This window comes from Pelobates fuscus, chromosome 2, assembly GCF_036172605.1.
Source record: "Pelobates fuscus isolate aPelFus1 chromosome 2, aPelFus1.pri, whole genome shotgun sequence".
NCBI lineage: Eukaryota > Metazoa > Chordata > Amphibia > Anura > Pelobatidae > Pelobates > Pelobates fuscus.
In genome coordinates this window covers 18,452,600-18,470,591 of record NC_086318.1, presented here as the reverse complement: position 1 = coordinate 18,470,591, position 17,992 = coordinate 18,452,600, and the positions used below count along the sequence as shown (strand labels likewise).

At 41.8% G+C, this 17,992-nt stretch overlaps 2 non-coding genes across 2 annotated transcripts; both read right to left on the bottom strand.

Moving 5' to 3' along the window:
- Positions 1-11,156: 11,156 nt before the first annotated feature.
- TRNAN-GUU (transfer RNA asparagine (anticodon GUU)) lies at positions 11,157-11,230 on the bottom strand. Its single transcript has one exon. It is a non-coding gene; the product is annotated as a tRNA-Asn (tRNA).
- Positions 11,231-12,700: 1,470 nt separating this feature from the next.
- TRNAN-GUU (transfer RNA asparagine (anticodon GUU)) lies at positions 12,701-12,774 on the bottom strand. Its single transcript has one exon. It is a non-coding gene; the product is annotated as a tRNA-Asn (tRNA).
- Between the last annotated feature and the right edge of the window lie 5,218 nt (positions 12,775-17,992).

The following is a 17,992-nucleotide window of genomic DNA, read 5'->3' as shown; positions in this document are numbered from 1 at the left end:
ATAAAGGCAAAGATAATGAAAAAGGGAAGGAGAGAAAGAAGAACTGAGTTAAAGGGCAGGAGAGAAACCGTAACGGATCGCCTGGCACCCCGACTGGGAACCTCCGTTGATGGATGCTCCTAGCGCTTCCTGAGAGCTCCAAGCACTCCAGCCGACACCATACCCACCGTAGACTCCTTCAGAGAGTAAGACAGGAACAAGCTTTTACAAGAGCTTAGTAGTGATATAGCAAGAGAGTATGACAAGCATAGCAATCCCTTGTAGCAGATTCCCCCAATAAGAGACTGCACTCCAAATTGAGGGTGAAGTAGAACTGTTTAATGGAAGCAAGCACTCACAATTTATACAATTCCTCAGGCCAGAGGCACACCCCCTGGACCTGATGGAACACTGGCACACAAAGGACACAAACCAATCAAAACAATACAACAATGCCTGACACACCCAGTCATACAGCAAAATCCTCACTTGTGCCTGTGATATAATTACTGAACACAATGGGCTAACGTTATTATCACAGGCAGGAAAATACACAGTTTTACACAATATCCATAACTTTAAAAGTATACATCACATTCACAGAAAACTTACATTTTTAGAATCAGCATACTCCAAATACAAACATATGTCATACAAATTGGTCCAGTGGTTCAAAAGTTAGTTGGAAGTCCCTTTTTGACCGACTGCAAGCATGGCTTGGGTGTGGTAAGCTAATTATCTCCAGCATACAGAAAATATCTCTATTCACAACAACAGTAAAACACATACAAATACACAATTCCTATTATATAGAACAGATAGCTTGGATCTGAGCGCTCAATATATCCGAACAGCGCTCAGATCCCACAGACGGAATAAAATCGCCATGGGGTTAAAGTTTAGCAAGGGCCAAACACAGTCCAATAGAAGTCCATAAGCCCCAAGACTGTTGTTAAAGGGCACAATCTACCAGGGGTCATAGTCAGAAGGTAGGAGGCAGGCAAACAGGCCCCTCCAAAAACCAGTGGCGAGGTCCCTTTCGCCACAGAAACCAAGCATCGTGTCACAGGAGGGGCCGCAAGCAGCAGCGAATTAGGCAAGAAGGCAAGGGGAGTTCCCCTCTTTGGGACATAGAATACTCATATTCCTGGTCTCGTGTTCAGGCATAATGAAAAAGTAGTGTAGGATTCAGTTAAAGAAAGCAGTAGAGAGCTTTGCACAAGAGAAATGGCACTTGCAGGCAGCCAGTTATATGAAGGGAGGTGCAAGGGACAGTTAAAGCCCACCTTGGCCTGATCTCCGTGCCAGGGAGGGGTGGGGAGGAGGGTGCGCAGGGTAACCCATAGTTAATATGTTAAAACAACAAGAAAAACTACTAATGTATTGGAGTACACCTCTCAGTTACTAAAAATAAAAGGTGACTGGTAAAATCTTTAATTCATATCTGTTATGTAACTGTTTGATGTGTAACTATTAATTTCTAGTGCATGCCTCTTCACAAATTGCACCTGTTTCACCCTCCACACCCCTGTATTGATTCCTGTAAATAAACTGGATCAGAATAATGATCAGTGTGGAATAGAAACTATGGAACAAAATCACTGGTGAAAATTATCTATACAATAACAAATCCACTAAAAACTTGCTTACTTACAAAAATGAAACTGTTTGCTACCCTAGACCCCTAAATGATTGTATCTTCTCAAGGCCAAGAAAAATAAATGTAAAATGAAAATAAAAATTATACTGTGAAAAAAATAAATACAAGAATTAGCAGGTATCAAACGATCAAATAGTAGTGGATAATGTATCTAACTGTCTGCAACTAACCAATTATTAAAAGAAGAAAAACTACCCCAACAAGAGGACATAGTCTTAAATTAGAGGGACAAAGGTTTAAAAATAATATCAGGAAGTATTACTTTACTGAGAGGGTAGTGGATGCATGGAATAGCCTTCCAGCTGAAGTGGTAGAGGTTAACACAGTGGGGGAGTTTAAGCATGCGTGGGATAGGCATAAGGCTATCCTAACTATAAGATAAGGCCAGGGACTAATGAAAGTATTTAGAAAATTGGGCAGACTAGATGGGCCGAATGGTTCTTATCTGTCGTCACATTCTATGTTTCTATGTTTCTATTACAATCACATAAACTATGAGCCACTGACATAAAATAAGCAGATGCAGTGATATTAGATTCAAGATTGGATCAAGAATAAAGAGCAGAGTGTGTACTACAGTAACATTGAAGTGTATATTAGAGATATTGGTTTACCATGTATTCTCATTTATTTGAATAGGGGCAGCTGTTGAGTAGGGATATTTAGTGTATCCTCTACACTGCCACGGGCACTCACAACTTTTCTGGTATTCCTGAGATTGCCACAGCTACACTTTTTATTCTATTTATATATAAAGTGAGAAGTTGCACAAAACGAATACAGCTAAAGCGGGATGCAAATGTCCATATATCAAGAAGACTGGAAGGACTGCAGGAGTTTGGGTGGCCCAGGTAAGTCTCTGATTGTTCAAAAACAGTTTGACTACTGACCTTGGGATGGTACTAGGGGCACCGCCAGGGGAGCTTGTTGGCGAGATTATGGGGCTCTTTATTAAGTAATGAATGATCTACTTAGAATACTGCTGTAAACTATTTTATACCGGTACACTTTCTGTTAACATTAGTGCTGTAAAAGTATTATTATTTATATATGCATTTGTTTCATGTATATCTATAATATTATAGCATTGTTCCCCTCACCCACTGCAATTTATAACACCATTACCTGTAATATCAAATAATCAATGTCTATATAAATCAGTGATATTAAGAAAATAATTCCTTACCACCTTGTCTTTCCACCAACCCACAATAAAATTATTAATGTAATTTATTATTTATAAGACAGAAAATTATTATGTCAACAATAATAATATTAAAGGATCACTATAGTGTCAGGAAAACAAAGAGGTTTTCCTGACACTATAGTGCCCTGAGGGTGCCCCCACCCTCAGGGTCCCCCTCCTGTGGTGCTGAAGGAGTTAAAGCCCCTTCAGCAGCTTACCTTATTCCAGCACCGGGCTCCCTCTCCTCCCCGGCCGACGTCAGTGGAGCCGTCCGACGTAACAGGATCCGAATGCGCATGTGCAGCAAGTGCCGCGCGCGCATTCAAACTGTCAATAGGAAAGCATTTCTCAATGCTTTCCTATGGACGCTCTGCGCGATGGAGGCATAATATGCCTCCAGCGTCGCAGATGCGCCTCTAGTGGCTGTCCGGAAGACAGCCACTAGCGGCTGGATTAACCCCAAATGTAAACATAGCCGTTTCTCTGAAACTGCTATGTTTGCATCTGCAGGGTTAAAACCTGAGGGACCTGGCACCCAGACCACTTCATTGAGCTGAATTGCTCTGGGTTACTATAGTGTCCCTTTAAGTTGAACAGCACAAATAACAAGATTATAACTGTGTTATAAACTCTGTACAAACCATGTGATTCTGAAAAGCAATCTCCTTTTTAAAAAATGATTGCATTTCTTTGGCCAACGATTTCTACTAACTATTAATTTGCATTGTCTTATGGCTTCTGTAATTTCCGCATATTTAAAATGTATTACTGTCTGTTTATGCCAAGAACTTCGAGATACATAAAAAGAACGCAGGCAATAAAACAAGGAAATTGATTCTGCTTTGTCGCTGAGCACAGATAAAAGGGAGTGAGTAAATCAAATAAATAGAAAAGAATTGTGACATCAGAGACCTTGAGTGTCACCCGAAACCATTTACACACTGTTTGTCAATCGATAGAGAGCTGTAGAGAAGTTGAAACTGAGGATTAATGTGTTCTATGCATTGTCTACAGAAAATGACATATGTGATAAGCCTTCCTTACTTCGAATTCGACACATTTGTTCTGTGTATTAAATGAATCATAAATATACTGTAAAAACATATAATGTCTAAACGCTATATCATGGCTTGTAATTACTGCTTCCAGGTAGAAGAATTTGAGATTAATATGTGCACTGAGAGATCCAATCTTCTCTGTATTACAGGTTTGTTTTGTTTTCGTTAGTTTTTTAGATAAAAAGGCAATACATTGTTTCTGAAGTAAGTAAGTAATTGGGCTTATCATATTGGGTTCAAATAGTTTTTTACCTATCTTTTTTTGGGGGAAAACATTGCACTAAACGTAAGCTGAAGGCAAAGTTATGTTTTGTAACCAACTTAAAATCAACCTATTTAAGTTACTTGCTGTAAAAGAAAAGAAAATTTGCTACAGAAACTGCACTTGTACCCTGCTTCTAGAACTGAACCAGAACAGTTGTCCGAGACAACGAGCCAAGTGAAATTAAGTTAGAATATCTACAGTCAGCATTGACCTGGCCGCATACAGTAAAAATAATTATTACAAATATTTGGATCCTAACTAAATTATAAAGAAGCAATTTGACTGTTCTTAACCTTAAAAACTGAGCTAACATTTTGAATTATATGCATTCCTTTAATTGTTTTCATTGCAGTAAACTAATGGCTAATGGTTCAGATAAACAAGCTATCTATAGATGTAACATTAAACACAAAGACAACGTGAAACTGTATTTACAGTTGTAGTACAAAAAACAATAAAAAAAAGTCAAGAAAGAGATAAACATGTATAATATTTATATATAAAAAAAGACCTACCACTGGCATTGATGTTCGCAAATCATAATATATATACAATATACTGCAGGTGACATATGCCCCCCTTGTGCCATCATTTATGGTGCCTGAATTTACTCTTTTAACAAAATGGTTTTATTAACAGACTAGTCTTTTCAATTTCCTGCTATTTGCAATAGAATAGACTATTACAGTGTGACCAATGATCACACAATTTAATGAGTTAACTACCGGTGACATGACAATGCGTGATGATCACTTGTAATCTATCTTTTTTTTTTTTTAAGTATAATTAAAAAGGCATTTGGGCAGGGAGTCTCAAGACCGTTTTGTATGCTATAAAGCTTTCTTTTGTTCTGCTGCCCCACATTTTTCTGGGATGAAATATTTTAATGGAGTTACCATGCAGAGTTGTGATTTTCTGACAGCTTATATAATTTTATAATTTATATAACTAAAATGTACTTTGCAGATATGGTTTAAAGAAAGTTGAACAATGAATGTCTCCCCTTGGAAAAAAAGAAGCTGCGTTTCATTATGGGCGCTATGAAAGTAAGTTAGCACATGGAGGAATGTACGAACGAAGTGTAAAGAAACAAAACAAAGACTAATAACGTTCTTCCCACCCCTTTCAATGTGCGGTTAGAAAGAATGAAGATGGATCATCTTCCAATTGCAGGAAAATCAATAAAGCTTAAGATGAAAACATGAGAATATGAGTTTGAGGACTCACGTGGACAAGTTTTATGGAATAGGTTCTGATTTTTTCTGAGGGTAACCGATTCTTGAGGATGTATGCTTTCCAGATGATTAATGAAATCCAGTGGTTCAATGTAGAAAAAAAAGCTGCCTCACTCTTCCTTGAACCTGAAAGAAAAACAAAAAACTTGTCCATCTCCCTGAAAGCTTTCGAGCCAAGCAGATATTGGATCAAGCACTCTCTAACATCTGATTGATGCCAACTAAACTCCTCTTTCGTAGTAGGATTAGAATAAAAAGACAGAAGGACCACTTCTTGATTCAGATTAAACTTTGAAACTACTTTTGGAAGAAACTCTTGTTTTGTCTGCAGGCATACCCTGTATTGAAAAAAAATTAATACTGGATTCACTGGCTGAGAATGCATTAATTCCAGACATGCTCTTGCCAGATGTAATGGTAACCAAGAAAAAAGTATAAAGCCACTTTGAAGATCAAAGGATCTGAGGACCAGGACACGTTGCAGAGAGCTGATAATGCAGAAGATTGGACCTTAAGTGTACTGAGACTAAGGCCCTTATCCAGTCCTTCTTGTAGGAATTCCAGAATCTGAGTATTACTAGGTTGGATTATATCAAAATTCTTACTAGATGCAGAATTTTTGAATATATCCCAGATTCTGTTTATTTTATATCAATACAGGTATTTTGGCTACTTCCTATTGTGAATGTGACATTTTACTGTTTTATTCGTTACTATTTTATATTTTTACCTTCTACCTGGCATCCGATTTCACTGTTCCAGTGAGGACTACTCCTAAAGAATCCTAGGTGGGAATTATACTTACTCCTACACATTGAGCAGTCTGCTTGCTCAATTAAATATGAGTAACCATTCATTATTTTATACTCCTGTCTATCAACATCTCCTCACGTATCCTGTAAGGGGGGATTGTACCACTGTTCGCTATATATACTAGAGTGGGGTTTAATCTCTAACAAATGTGTATAAATAGCGAACTGTGGTACAATCCCCCCTTACAGGATACGTGAGGAGATGTTGATAGACAGGAGTATAAAATAATGAATGGTTACCATAACGACTTTTCTTATTTATACTAGTGTTTTTTTACTATTTTTGTGCTTCCTCCACAAGGGGGAGAAAGAGGCAGAGGGGGACGAGAGAGACTGGGAAGAAGAGGGGAGACATTGACACAGGGGAGCAATGAGAGGGAGAAAGAAACAAACAGAGTGACTGGGGGAGACAAAAAGGCACACAGAGGGGCTGGAGATAAAAAGAGACACAGGGGCTGTATATATCACTGGTGGATGGGGAGGCAATGGGGCAATTCCCCCCCCCCACGAGGCTTTACCCTGCCGGCCGATCTCCCTCCCCGTTCCGCAGGCACTGTGCGGGCAGCCGGCAGGGGAGGGGGGGAAGAGAGGACCCGGGGAGATCTAGCAGCTCCCCTGGGTCGTTCTCGCGCGAGCACAGAGTGTTGCCGCTCCGGCTCTCACGAGGGTGAACTCTAGCCCACTAGCTACGGGCTAGAGTTCACTCTCACCATTGTGACCACCAGGGATTCCTGGTACACCATACACATTCACACACTGCCCCCACACACATCATACATATTCACACACTGCCCCCCCATACACACATTGCCCCACACACGCTACACATTCACATACTACACCCCCCACACCCACACACTGAACCTTTCACACACATTGCAACCCTCATACATTGCACCACTGCTCCAATACCCTACTACAGCCCGATATCCCAACAGACTCCAGGTAAGTTGTCAAACTGTTCTTAAACGGTTTGACTGCTTACTCTGGGAGGGGGTCCCGGCACTCCTGTCACCATAACCACTACACAGAGCAGTAGTGGTTATTGTGCATGGAATATTTCTTTAAATAATCTACAAGTGCCCCTCCTGGGATCAGGCTCTGGTATATGACATGTATATTATTAATGTGTGTATTAGTTATATAAATATATATAATTGTGCCTATTATATTTACACATATATTAATTATATGCATAATACACAGAGAAATGTCATTAATATGTAATGAGCAGATATTGTCCGAGTCTTGTTGCTAGGTGCATACTCCAGAACAATAACATATTTAAAGTGAAGAGCGCACCCACAGGACTTAAAAATAAACAAGATAACGTCAATTTTTTACAGTTGTGCCCTACATACCTTCACCATCTCAGTCCCATTATCAAGCTTTCCTTAATATGTCATGGTAGTTGGACTGAAACATTGGTTACATGCAAAGGCACATCCGCTTAAACTAAATCTGCACTTTTGTTTATTTAGAAGCCTATGAGTGCGCTTTTTACGTTAGAGTAATTTTTTATTTTAAGTTATCTTTTCTAACTCTGTATCTGCACACTATGCTGGCGCGACGCATTATGGGGCTGGTAAATATTTTTCCAGGGCTGCTTTTAATTCCCAGTCCGGCCCTGATTAACATGTTTAATGAATGTCTTTTGGGATTTTTTTTTCTTCTTCTATACAATCTGTAGCCTCCGTTTGAATGTAATGTGTTGTTGCAGAAACATTAAAGCTGTGACAGCAGCAGAATGACGCAGCGGAAATTCACTTTTCCATGGGTTTTCACTGCTTTTCGTTATGTTACCATCCACATCTGAGGTTTTATTGTTTTTAAGTCAATCGATGATAGCTTGCCTGTTAATTTCAAGAAAAATTGGACTTTCTGACCACTCTGTCAACTCTGTCAACATGTCTGTGTGACGTAACAGATTTCCAAACATTTCTATAGAGATCTCCTTTACGTCCTCACCTATGTTAATCAATTTGCAGTCACCGTATTTGCGTTTGAAAGGTAACTATTTTGTGCTCCTTTTTTGCTTCTCGGTTAAAATAACTCAAGTGTCTCAAAACGTCCCTGGGTGGGCTTGAACCACCAACCTTTCGGTTAACAGCCGAACGTGCTAACCAATTGCGCCACAGAGACTAAGCACGTGAGGCGAGAGAGCTACGTGGACTAACAAGATTTTGCTCTCACAATGTCTAAATGCTTTTTCAGAGGTTACGGCATCCTCTGCTTTCAAATGCAGCTATGGTTCTTTATCTGCATGCAAATGTAGGTGGAGCCAGCTTCTCCCTTTCAAAACGCACAGAGAAAGGTGTGACAGCAGCAGAGTGGCGCAGCGGAAGCGTGCTGGGCCCATAACCCAGAGGTCGATGGATCGAAACCATCCTCTGCTAAGCAATTTGTTTTTGTTCAAATTTGTAATTCCATGGCAATCAAATCCCCAAACCTTAAGAGAAATTCACTTTTCCATGGGTTTTCACTGCTTTCGTTATGTTACCATCCACATCTGAGGTTTTATTGGTTTTAAGTCAATCGATGATAGCTTGCCTGTTAATTTCAAGAACAATTGCACTTTCTGACCACTCTGTCAACCAGTGGTGTATCTTGGTTTTGTGCTGCCCTAGGCAGGACAAAACTCAGACACCCCCCCCCACCCAACCCTTCCCCCCTGCCCCGCCTTCTAAATACACACACATTCACTGACAGATACGCATACACTAGCTAACAGACACACACAGTCTTACACACACACACACACACACTAACAAACACACACAGTCGGACACACACACTAACAGACACACACAGTCGGACACACACACACACTAACAGACACACACAGTGAGACACACACACTAACAAACACACACAGTCGGACACACACACTAACAAACACACACAGTCGGACACACACACACTAACAAACACACACAGTCGGACACACACACTAACAAACACACACAGTCGGACACACACACACTAACAGACACACACAGTGAGACACACACACTAACAAACACACACAGTCGGACACACACACTAACAGACACACACACTAACAAACACACACAGTCGGACACACACTAACAAACACACACACACTAACAGACACACACAGTGAGACACACACACAGTCGGACACACACAGTCGGACACAAACACTAACAGACACACACACTAACAAACACACACAGTCGGACACACACTAACAAACACACACACACTAACAGACACACACACACAGTGAGACACACACAGTCGGACACACACACACTAACAGACACACACAGTGAGACACACACACTAACAGACACACTGTCGGACACACAGTCAGACACACACAGTCAGACACACACACTAACAGACACACACACACACTAACAGACACACACACACACACACACACACTAACAGACAAACACTAACAGACACACACACACACTATCAGACACACACAGTCAGAGACACACACACTCACATTAACACATTTTTTTTTTATTTACTCCCCCCCCCGCCTCCTTACCTTTGGGAATGCTGGGGGTGGGGGGGTTCTCCCGTTCCCTGGTGGTCCAGTGGCTGCAGGGCGGCACTGGCGGGCAGGCTGGGCGGCCGGCGAGGGAGCTCTTCCCCTGAGCTCTCTGCTCAGCTCCCTCGCGCGCCGCCAGCAGAGTGAGGCTGGGAGGCGGAGCCGGAATATGACGTCATATTCCGGCTCCCAGTCTCACTCTGCGGGCGGCGCGCGAGGGAGCTGAGCAGAGAGCTCAGGGGAAGAGCTCCCTCGCCGGCCGCCCAGCAACCAGCCCAGCATGTCTGTTAGCCGCAAGGCTAACAAGACATTTGCCTTGGGTATTTGGGGGCGGCGTTTTTTGCCGCCCCCTGGAAAATGCCGCCCAAGGCAAATGCCTTGTTTGCCTCGCGGCTAATACGCCCCTGCTGTCAACATGTCTGTGTGACGTAACAGATTTCCAAACATTTCTATAGAGATCTCCTTTACGTCCTCACTTAACATGTTTAATGAATGTCTTTGGGGTTGTTATTTGTTTTCTTCTATACAATCTGTAGCCTCCGTTTGAATGTAATGTGTTGTTGCAGAAACATTAAAGCTAATTTTACTCTTTGCTGCTGTTTTTCTTTCCTTTTTTTTCTGTTTGGTTAGCGCATGCTTTGCCCATTCCATGTTAAAAATGAATCATCCCAGAGTGGAGTTGATCACCAAACTTTCCGTGCCCATCAAACGTTGCTAAGCTTGATGCAGTGAGGCATTAAAGTCGATTGCTTGTATTTGGACTGTTAACTCCGAGTGAAATGGCACTTTCTGATCATCTGGCACGTCCGTGCGCGTCTTCAAGTTTCAAAACACTTTCCTTAAAAAATTGTCTTCCAACGCTTTTAACATGCTTGTATGATATTTCTCTATTCCGTTTGCAGCCAGCCGTCTTCAATGTTTTTGCTGTTGTTTTTGCTGTTTTTGTGGGAAAGATGAGGATTTTCATATTTTTTTGCTTATTGGTTAGCAAATGCTTTGCCCCTCCTGCATTGAAAAAGGAATGGTCCCGGAGTGGGGTTTCAACAGCACGCTTCGGGCGCTCATCACATGCTGATATGAGAAATGCAATGTGTTTGAAATTGAAGACACTTTACCAATGAATGATGATGGATAGGAGCAGTCCCCTGTTCAGGTTCCCTTTGATCGAGCCCAATTTTCTGGCCAATCGGTTGACAACGGAATGAAGAATGAACTTCCTGTTCACTTCTGATGATGTTTTACGTGCTTTTGATGAAGTTTCAATTGGAAAGCACCGTCATAGATATGACGTCACCCTTCCTTTTAAACATGGTTTTGTGAAGGGTCTCCACCTATGTTAATCAATTTGCAGTCACCGTATTTGCGTTTGAAAGGTAACTATTTTGGGCTCCTTTTTTGCTTCTCGGTTAAAAAAAACTCAAGTGTCTCAAAACGTCCCTGGGTGGGCTTGAACCACCAACCTTTCGGTTAACAGCCGAACGCGCTAACCAATTGCGCCACAGAGACTAAGCACGTGAGGCGAGAGAGCTACGTGGACTAACAAGATTTTGCTCTCACAATGTCTAAATGCTTTTTCAGAGGTTACGGCATCCTCTGCTTTCAAATGCAGCTATGGTTCTTTATCTGCATGCAAATGTAGGTGGAGCCAGCTTCTCCCTTTCAAAATGCACAGAGAAAGGTGTGACAGCAGCAGAGTGGCGCAGCGGAAGCGTGCTGGGCCCATAACCCAGAGGTAGATGGATCGAAACCATCCTCTGCTAAGCAATTTGTTTTTGTTCAAATTTGTAATTCCGTTGGCAATCAAATCCCCAAACCTTAAGAGAAATTCACTTTTCCATGGGTTTTCACTGCTTTCGTTATGTTACCATCCACATCTGAGGTTTTATTGGTTTTAAGTCAATCGATGATAGCTTGCCTGTTAATTTCAAGAAAAATTGCACTTTCTGACCACTCTGTCAACATGTCTGTGTGACGTAACAGATTTCCAAACATTTCTATAGAGATCTCCTTTACGTCCTCACTTAACATGTTTAATGAATGTCTTTGGGGTTGTTATTTGTTTTCTTCTATACAATCTGTAGCCTCCGTTTGAATGTAATGTGTTGTTGCAGAAACATTAAAGCTAATTTTACTCTTTGCTGCTGTTTTTCTTTCCTTTTTTTTCTGTTTGGTTAGCGCATGCTTTGCCCATTCCATGTTAAAAATGAATCATCCCAGAGTGGAGTTGATCACCAAACTTTCCGTGCCCATCAAACGTTGCTAAGCTTGATGCAGTGAGGCATTAAAGTCGATTGCTTGTATTTGGACTGTTAACTCCGAGTGAAATGGCACTTTCTGATCATCTGGCACGTCCGTGCGTGTCTTCAAGTTTCAAAACACTTTCCTTAAAAATTTGTCTTCCAACGCTTTTAACATGCTTGTATGATATTTCTCTATTCCGTTTGCAGCCAGCCGTCTTCAATGTTTTTGCTGTTGTTTTTGATGTTTTTGTGGGAAAGATGAGGATTTTCATATTTTTTTGCTTATTGGTTAGCAAATGCTTTGCCCCTCCTGCATTGAAAAAGGAATGGTCCCGGAGTGGGGTTTCAACAGCACGCTTCGGGCGCTCATCACATGCTGATATGAGAAATGCAATGTGTTTGAAATTGCAGACACTTTCCCAATGAATGACGATGGATAGGAGCAGTCCCCTGTTCAGGTTCCCTTTGATCGAGCCCAATTTTCTGGCCAATCGGTTGACAACGGAATGAAGAATGAACTTCCTGTTCACTTCTGATGATGTTTTACGTGCTTTTGATGAAGTTTCAAATGGAAAGCACCGTCATAGATATGACGTCACCCTTCCTTTTAAACATGGTTTTGTGAAGGGTCTCCACCTATGTTAATCAATTTGCAGTCACCGTATTTGCGTTTGAAAGGTAACTATTTTGTGCTCCTTTTTTGCTTCTCGGTTAAAAAAACTCAAGTGTCTCAAAACGTCCCTGGGTGGGCTTGAACCACCAACCTTTCGGTTAACAGCCGAACGCGCTAACCAATTGCGCCACAGAGACTAAGCACGTGAGGCGAGAGAGCTACGTGGACTAACAAGATTTTGCTCTCACAATGTCTAAATGCTTTTTCAGAGGTTACGGCATCCTCTGCTTTCAAATGCAGCTATGGTTCTTTATCTGCATGCAAATGTAGGTGGAGCCAGCTTCTCCCTTTCAAAATGCACAGAGAAAGGTGTGACAGCAGCAGAGTGGCGCAGCGGAAGCGTGCTGGGCCCATAACCCAGAGGTCGATGGATATTGGTTAGCAAATGCTTTGCCCCTCCTGCATTGAAAAAGGAATGGTCCCGGAGTGGGGTTTCAACAGCACGCTTCGGGCGCTCATCACATGCTGATATGAGAAATGCAATGTGTTTGAAATTGCAGACACTTTCCCAATGAATGACGATGGATAGGAGCAGTCCCCTGTTCAGGTTCCCTTTGATCGAGCCCAATTTTCTGGCCAATCGGTTGACAACGGAATGAAGAATGAACTTCCTGTTCACTTCTGATGATGTTTTACGTGCTTTTTATGAAGTTTCAATTGGATAGCACCGTCATAGATATGACGTCACCCTTCCTTTTAAACATGGTTTTGTGAAGGGTCTCCACCTATGTTAATCAATTTGCAGTCACCGTATTTGCGTTTGAAAGGTAACTATTTTGTGCTCCTTTTTTGCTTCTCGGTTAAAAAACCTCAAGTGTCTCAAAACGTCCCTGGGTGGGCTGGAACCACCAACCTTTCGGTTAACAGCCGAACGCGCTAACCAATTGCGCCACAGAGACTAAGCACGTGAGGCGAGAGAGCTACGTGGACTAACAAGATTTTGCTCTCACAATGTCTTAATGCTTTTTCAGAGGTTACGGCATCCTCTGCTTTCAAATGCAGCTATGGTTCTTTATCTGCATGCAAATGTAGGTGGAGCCAGCTTCTCCCTTTCAAAATGCACAGAGAAAGGTGTGACAGCAGCAGAGTGGCGCAGCGGAAGCGTGCTGGGCCCATAACCCAGAGGTCGATGGATCGAAACCATCCTCTGCTAAGCAATTTGTTTTTGTTCAAATTTGTAATTCCGTTGGCAATCAAATCCCCAAACCTTAAGAGAAATTCACTCTTCCATGGGTTTTCACTGCTTTCGTTATGTTACCATCCACATCTGAGGTTTTATTGGTTTTAAGTCAATCGATGATAGCTTGCCTGTTAATTTCAAGAAAAATTGCACTTTCTGACCACTCTGTCAACATGTCTGTGTGACGTAACAGATTTCCAAACATTTCTATAGAGATCTCCTTTACGTCCTCACTTAACATGTTTAATGAATGTCTTTGGGGTTGTTATTTGTTTTCTTCTATACAATCTGTAGCCTCCGTTTGAATGTAATGTGTTGTTGCAGAAACATTAAAGCTAATTTTACTCTTTGCTGCTGTTTTTCTTTCCTTTTTTTTCTGTTTGGTTAGCGCATGCTTTGCCCATTCCATGTTAAAAATGAATCATCCCAGAGTGGAGTTGATCACCAAACTTTCCGTGCCCATCAAACGTTGCTAAGCTTGATGCAGTGAGGCATTAAAGTCGATTGCTTGTATTTGGACTGTTAACTCCGAGTGAAATGGCACTTTCTGATCATCTGGCACGTCCGTGCGTGTCTTCAAGTTTCAAAACACTTTCCTTAAAAAATTGTCTTCCAACGCTTTTAACATGCTTGTATGATATTTCTCTATTCCGTTTGCAGCCAGCCGTCTTCAATGTTTTTGCTGTTGTTTTTGATGTTTTTGTGGGAAAGATGAGGATTTTCATATTTTTTTGCTTATTGGTTAGCAAATGCTTTGCCTCTCCTGCATTGAAAAAGGAATGGTCCCGGAGTGGGGTTTCAACAGCACGCTTCGGGCGCTCATCACATGCTGATATGAGAAATGCAATGTGTTTGAAATTGCAGACACTTTCCCAATGAATGACGATGGATAGGAGCAGTCCCCTGTTCAGGTTCCCTTTGATCGAGCCCAATTTTCTGGCCAATCGGTTGACAACGGAATGAAGAATGAACTTCCTGTTCACTTCTGATGATGTTTTACGTGCTTTTTATGAAGATTCAATTGGAAAGCACCGTCATAGATATGACGTCACCCTTCCTTTTAAACATGGTTTTGTGAAGGGTCTCCACCTATGTTAATCAATTTGCAGTCACCGTATTTGCGTTTGAAAGGTAACTATTTTGTGCTCCTTTTTTGCTTCTCGGTTAAAAAAACTCAAGTGTCTCAAAACGTCCCTGGGTGGGCTGGAACCACCAACCTTTCGGTTAACAGCCGAACGCGCTAACCAATTGCGCCACAGAGACTAAGCACGTGAGGCGAGAGAGCTACGTGGACTAACAAGATTTTGCTCTCACAATGTCTTAATGCTTTTTCAGAGGTTACGGCATCCTCTGCTTTCAAATGCAGCTATGGTTCTTTATCTGCATGCAAATGTAGGTGGAGCCAGCTTCTCCCTTTCAAAATGCACAGAGAAAGGTGTGACAGCAGCAGAGTGGCGCAGCGGAAGCGTGCTGGGCCCATAACCCAGAGGTCGATGGATATTGGTTAGCAAATGCTTTGCCCCTCCTGCATTGAAAAAGGAATGGTCCCGGAGTGGGGTTTCAACAGCACGCTTCGGGCGCTCATCACATGCTGATATGAGAAATGCAATGTGTTTGAAATTGCAGACACTTTCCCAATGAATGACGATGGATAGGAGCAGTCCCCTGTTCAGGTTCCCTTTGATCGAGCCCAATTTTCTGGCCAATCGGTTGACAACGGAATGAAGAATGAACTTCCTGTTCACTTCTGATGATGTTTTACGTGCTTTTTATGAAGTTTCAATTGGATAGCACCGTCATAGATATGACGTCACCCTTCCTTTTAAACATGGTTTTGTGAAGGATCTCCACCTATGTTAATCAATTTGCAGTCACCGTATTTGCGTTTGAAAGGTAACTATTTTGTGCTCCTTTTTTGCTTCTCGGTTAAAAAACCTCAAGTGTCTCAAAACGTCCCTGGGTGGGCTGGAACCACCAACCTTTCGGTTAACAGCCGAACGCGCTAACCAATTGCGCCACAGAGACTAAGCACGTGAGGCGAGAGAGCTACGTGGACTAACAAGATTTTGCTCTCACAATGTCTTAATGCTTTTTCAGAGGTTACGGCATCCTCTGCTTTCAAATGCAGCTATGGTTCTTTATCTGCATGCAAATGTAGGTGGAGCCAGCTTCTCCCTTTCAAAATGCACAGAGAAAGGTGTGACAGCAGCAGAGTGGCGCAGCGGAAGCGTGCTGGGCCCATAACCCAGAGGTCGATGGATCGAAACCATCCTCTGCTAAGCAATTTGTTTTTGTTCAAATTTGTAATTCCGTTGGCAATCAAATCCCCAAACCTTAAGAGAAATTCACTCTTCCATGGGTTTTCACTGCTTTCGTTATGTTACCATCCACATCTGAGGTTTTATTGGTTTTAAGTCAATCGATGATAGCTTGCCTGTTAATTTCAAGAAAAATTGCACTTTCTGACCACTCTGTCAACATGTCTGTGTGACGTAACAGATTTCCAAACATTTCTATAGAGATCTCCTTTACGTCCTCACTTAACATGTTTAATGAATGTCTTTGGGGTTGTTATTTGTTTTCTTCTATACAATCTGTAGCCTCCGTTTGAATGTAATGTGTTGTTGCAGAAACATTAAAGCTAATTTTACTCTTTGCTGCTGTTTTTCTTTCCTTTTTTTTCTGTTTGGTTAGCGCATGCTTTGCCCATTCCATGTTAAAAATGAATCATCCCAGAGTGGAGTTGATCACCAAACTTTCCGTGCCCATCAAACGTTGCTAAGCTTGATGCAGTGAGGCATTAAAGTCGATTGCTTGTATTTGGACTGTTAACTCCGAGTGAAATGGCACTTTCTGATCATCTGGCACGTCCGTGCGTGTCTTCAAGTTTCAAAACACTTTCCTTAAAAAATTGTCTTCCAACGCTTTTAACATGCTTGTATGATATTTCTCTATTCCGTTTGCAGCCAGCCGTCTTCAATGTTTTTGCTGTTGTTTTTGATGTTTTTGTGGGAAAGATGAGGATTTTCATATTTTTTTGCTTATTGGTTAGCAAATGCTTTGCCTCTCCTGCATTGAAAAAGGAATGGTCCCGGAGTGGGGTTTCAACAGCACGCTTCGGGCGCTCATCACATGCTGATATGAGAAATGCAATGTGTTTGAAATTGCAGACACTTTCCCAATGAATGACGATGGATAGGAGCAGTCCCCTGTTCAGGTTCCCTTTGATCGAGCCCAATTTTCTGGCCAATCGGTTGACAACGGAATGAAGAATGAACTTCCTGTTCACTTCTGATGATGTTTTACGTGCTTTTTATGAAGATTCAATTGGAAAGCACCGTCATAGATATGACGTCACCCTTCCTTTTAAACATGGTTTTGTGAAGGGTCTCCACCTATGTTAATCAATTTGCAGTCACCGTATTTGCGTTTGAAAGGTAACTATTTTGTGCTCCTTTTTTGCTTCTCGGTTAAAAAAACTCAAGTGTCTCAAAACGTCCCTGGGTGGGCTGGAACCACCAACCTTTCGGTTAACAGCCGAACGCGCTAACCAATTGCGCCACAGAGACTAAGCACGTGAGGCGAGAGAGCTACGTGGACTAACAAGATTTTGCTCTCACAATGTCTTAATGCTTTTTCAGAGGTTACGGCATCCTCTGCTTTCAAATGCAGCTATGGTTCTTTATCTGCATGCAAATGTAGGTGGAGCCAGCTTCTCCCTTTCAAAATGCACAGAGAAAGGTGTGACAGCAGCAGAGTGGCGCAGCGGAAGCGTGCTGGGCCCATAACCCAGAGGTCGATGGATCGAAACCATCCTCTGCTAAGCAATTTGTTTTTGTTCAAATTTGTAATTCCGTTGGCAATCAAATCCCCAAACCTTAAGAGAAATTCACTTTTCCATGGGTTTTCACTGCTTTCGTTATGTTACCATCCACATCTGAGGTTTTATTGGTTTTAAGTCAATCGATGATAGCTTGCCTGTTAATTTCAAGAAAAATTGCACTTTCTGACCACTCTGTCAACATGTCTGTGTGACGTAACAGATTTCCAAACATTTCTATAGAGATCTCCTTTACGTCCTCACTTAACATGTTTAATGAATGTCTTTGGGGTTGTTATTTGTTTTCTTCTATACAATCTGTAGCCTCCGTTTGAATGTAATGTGTTGTTGCAGA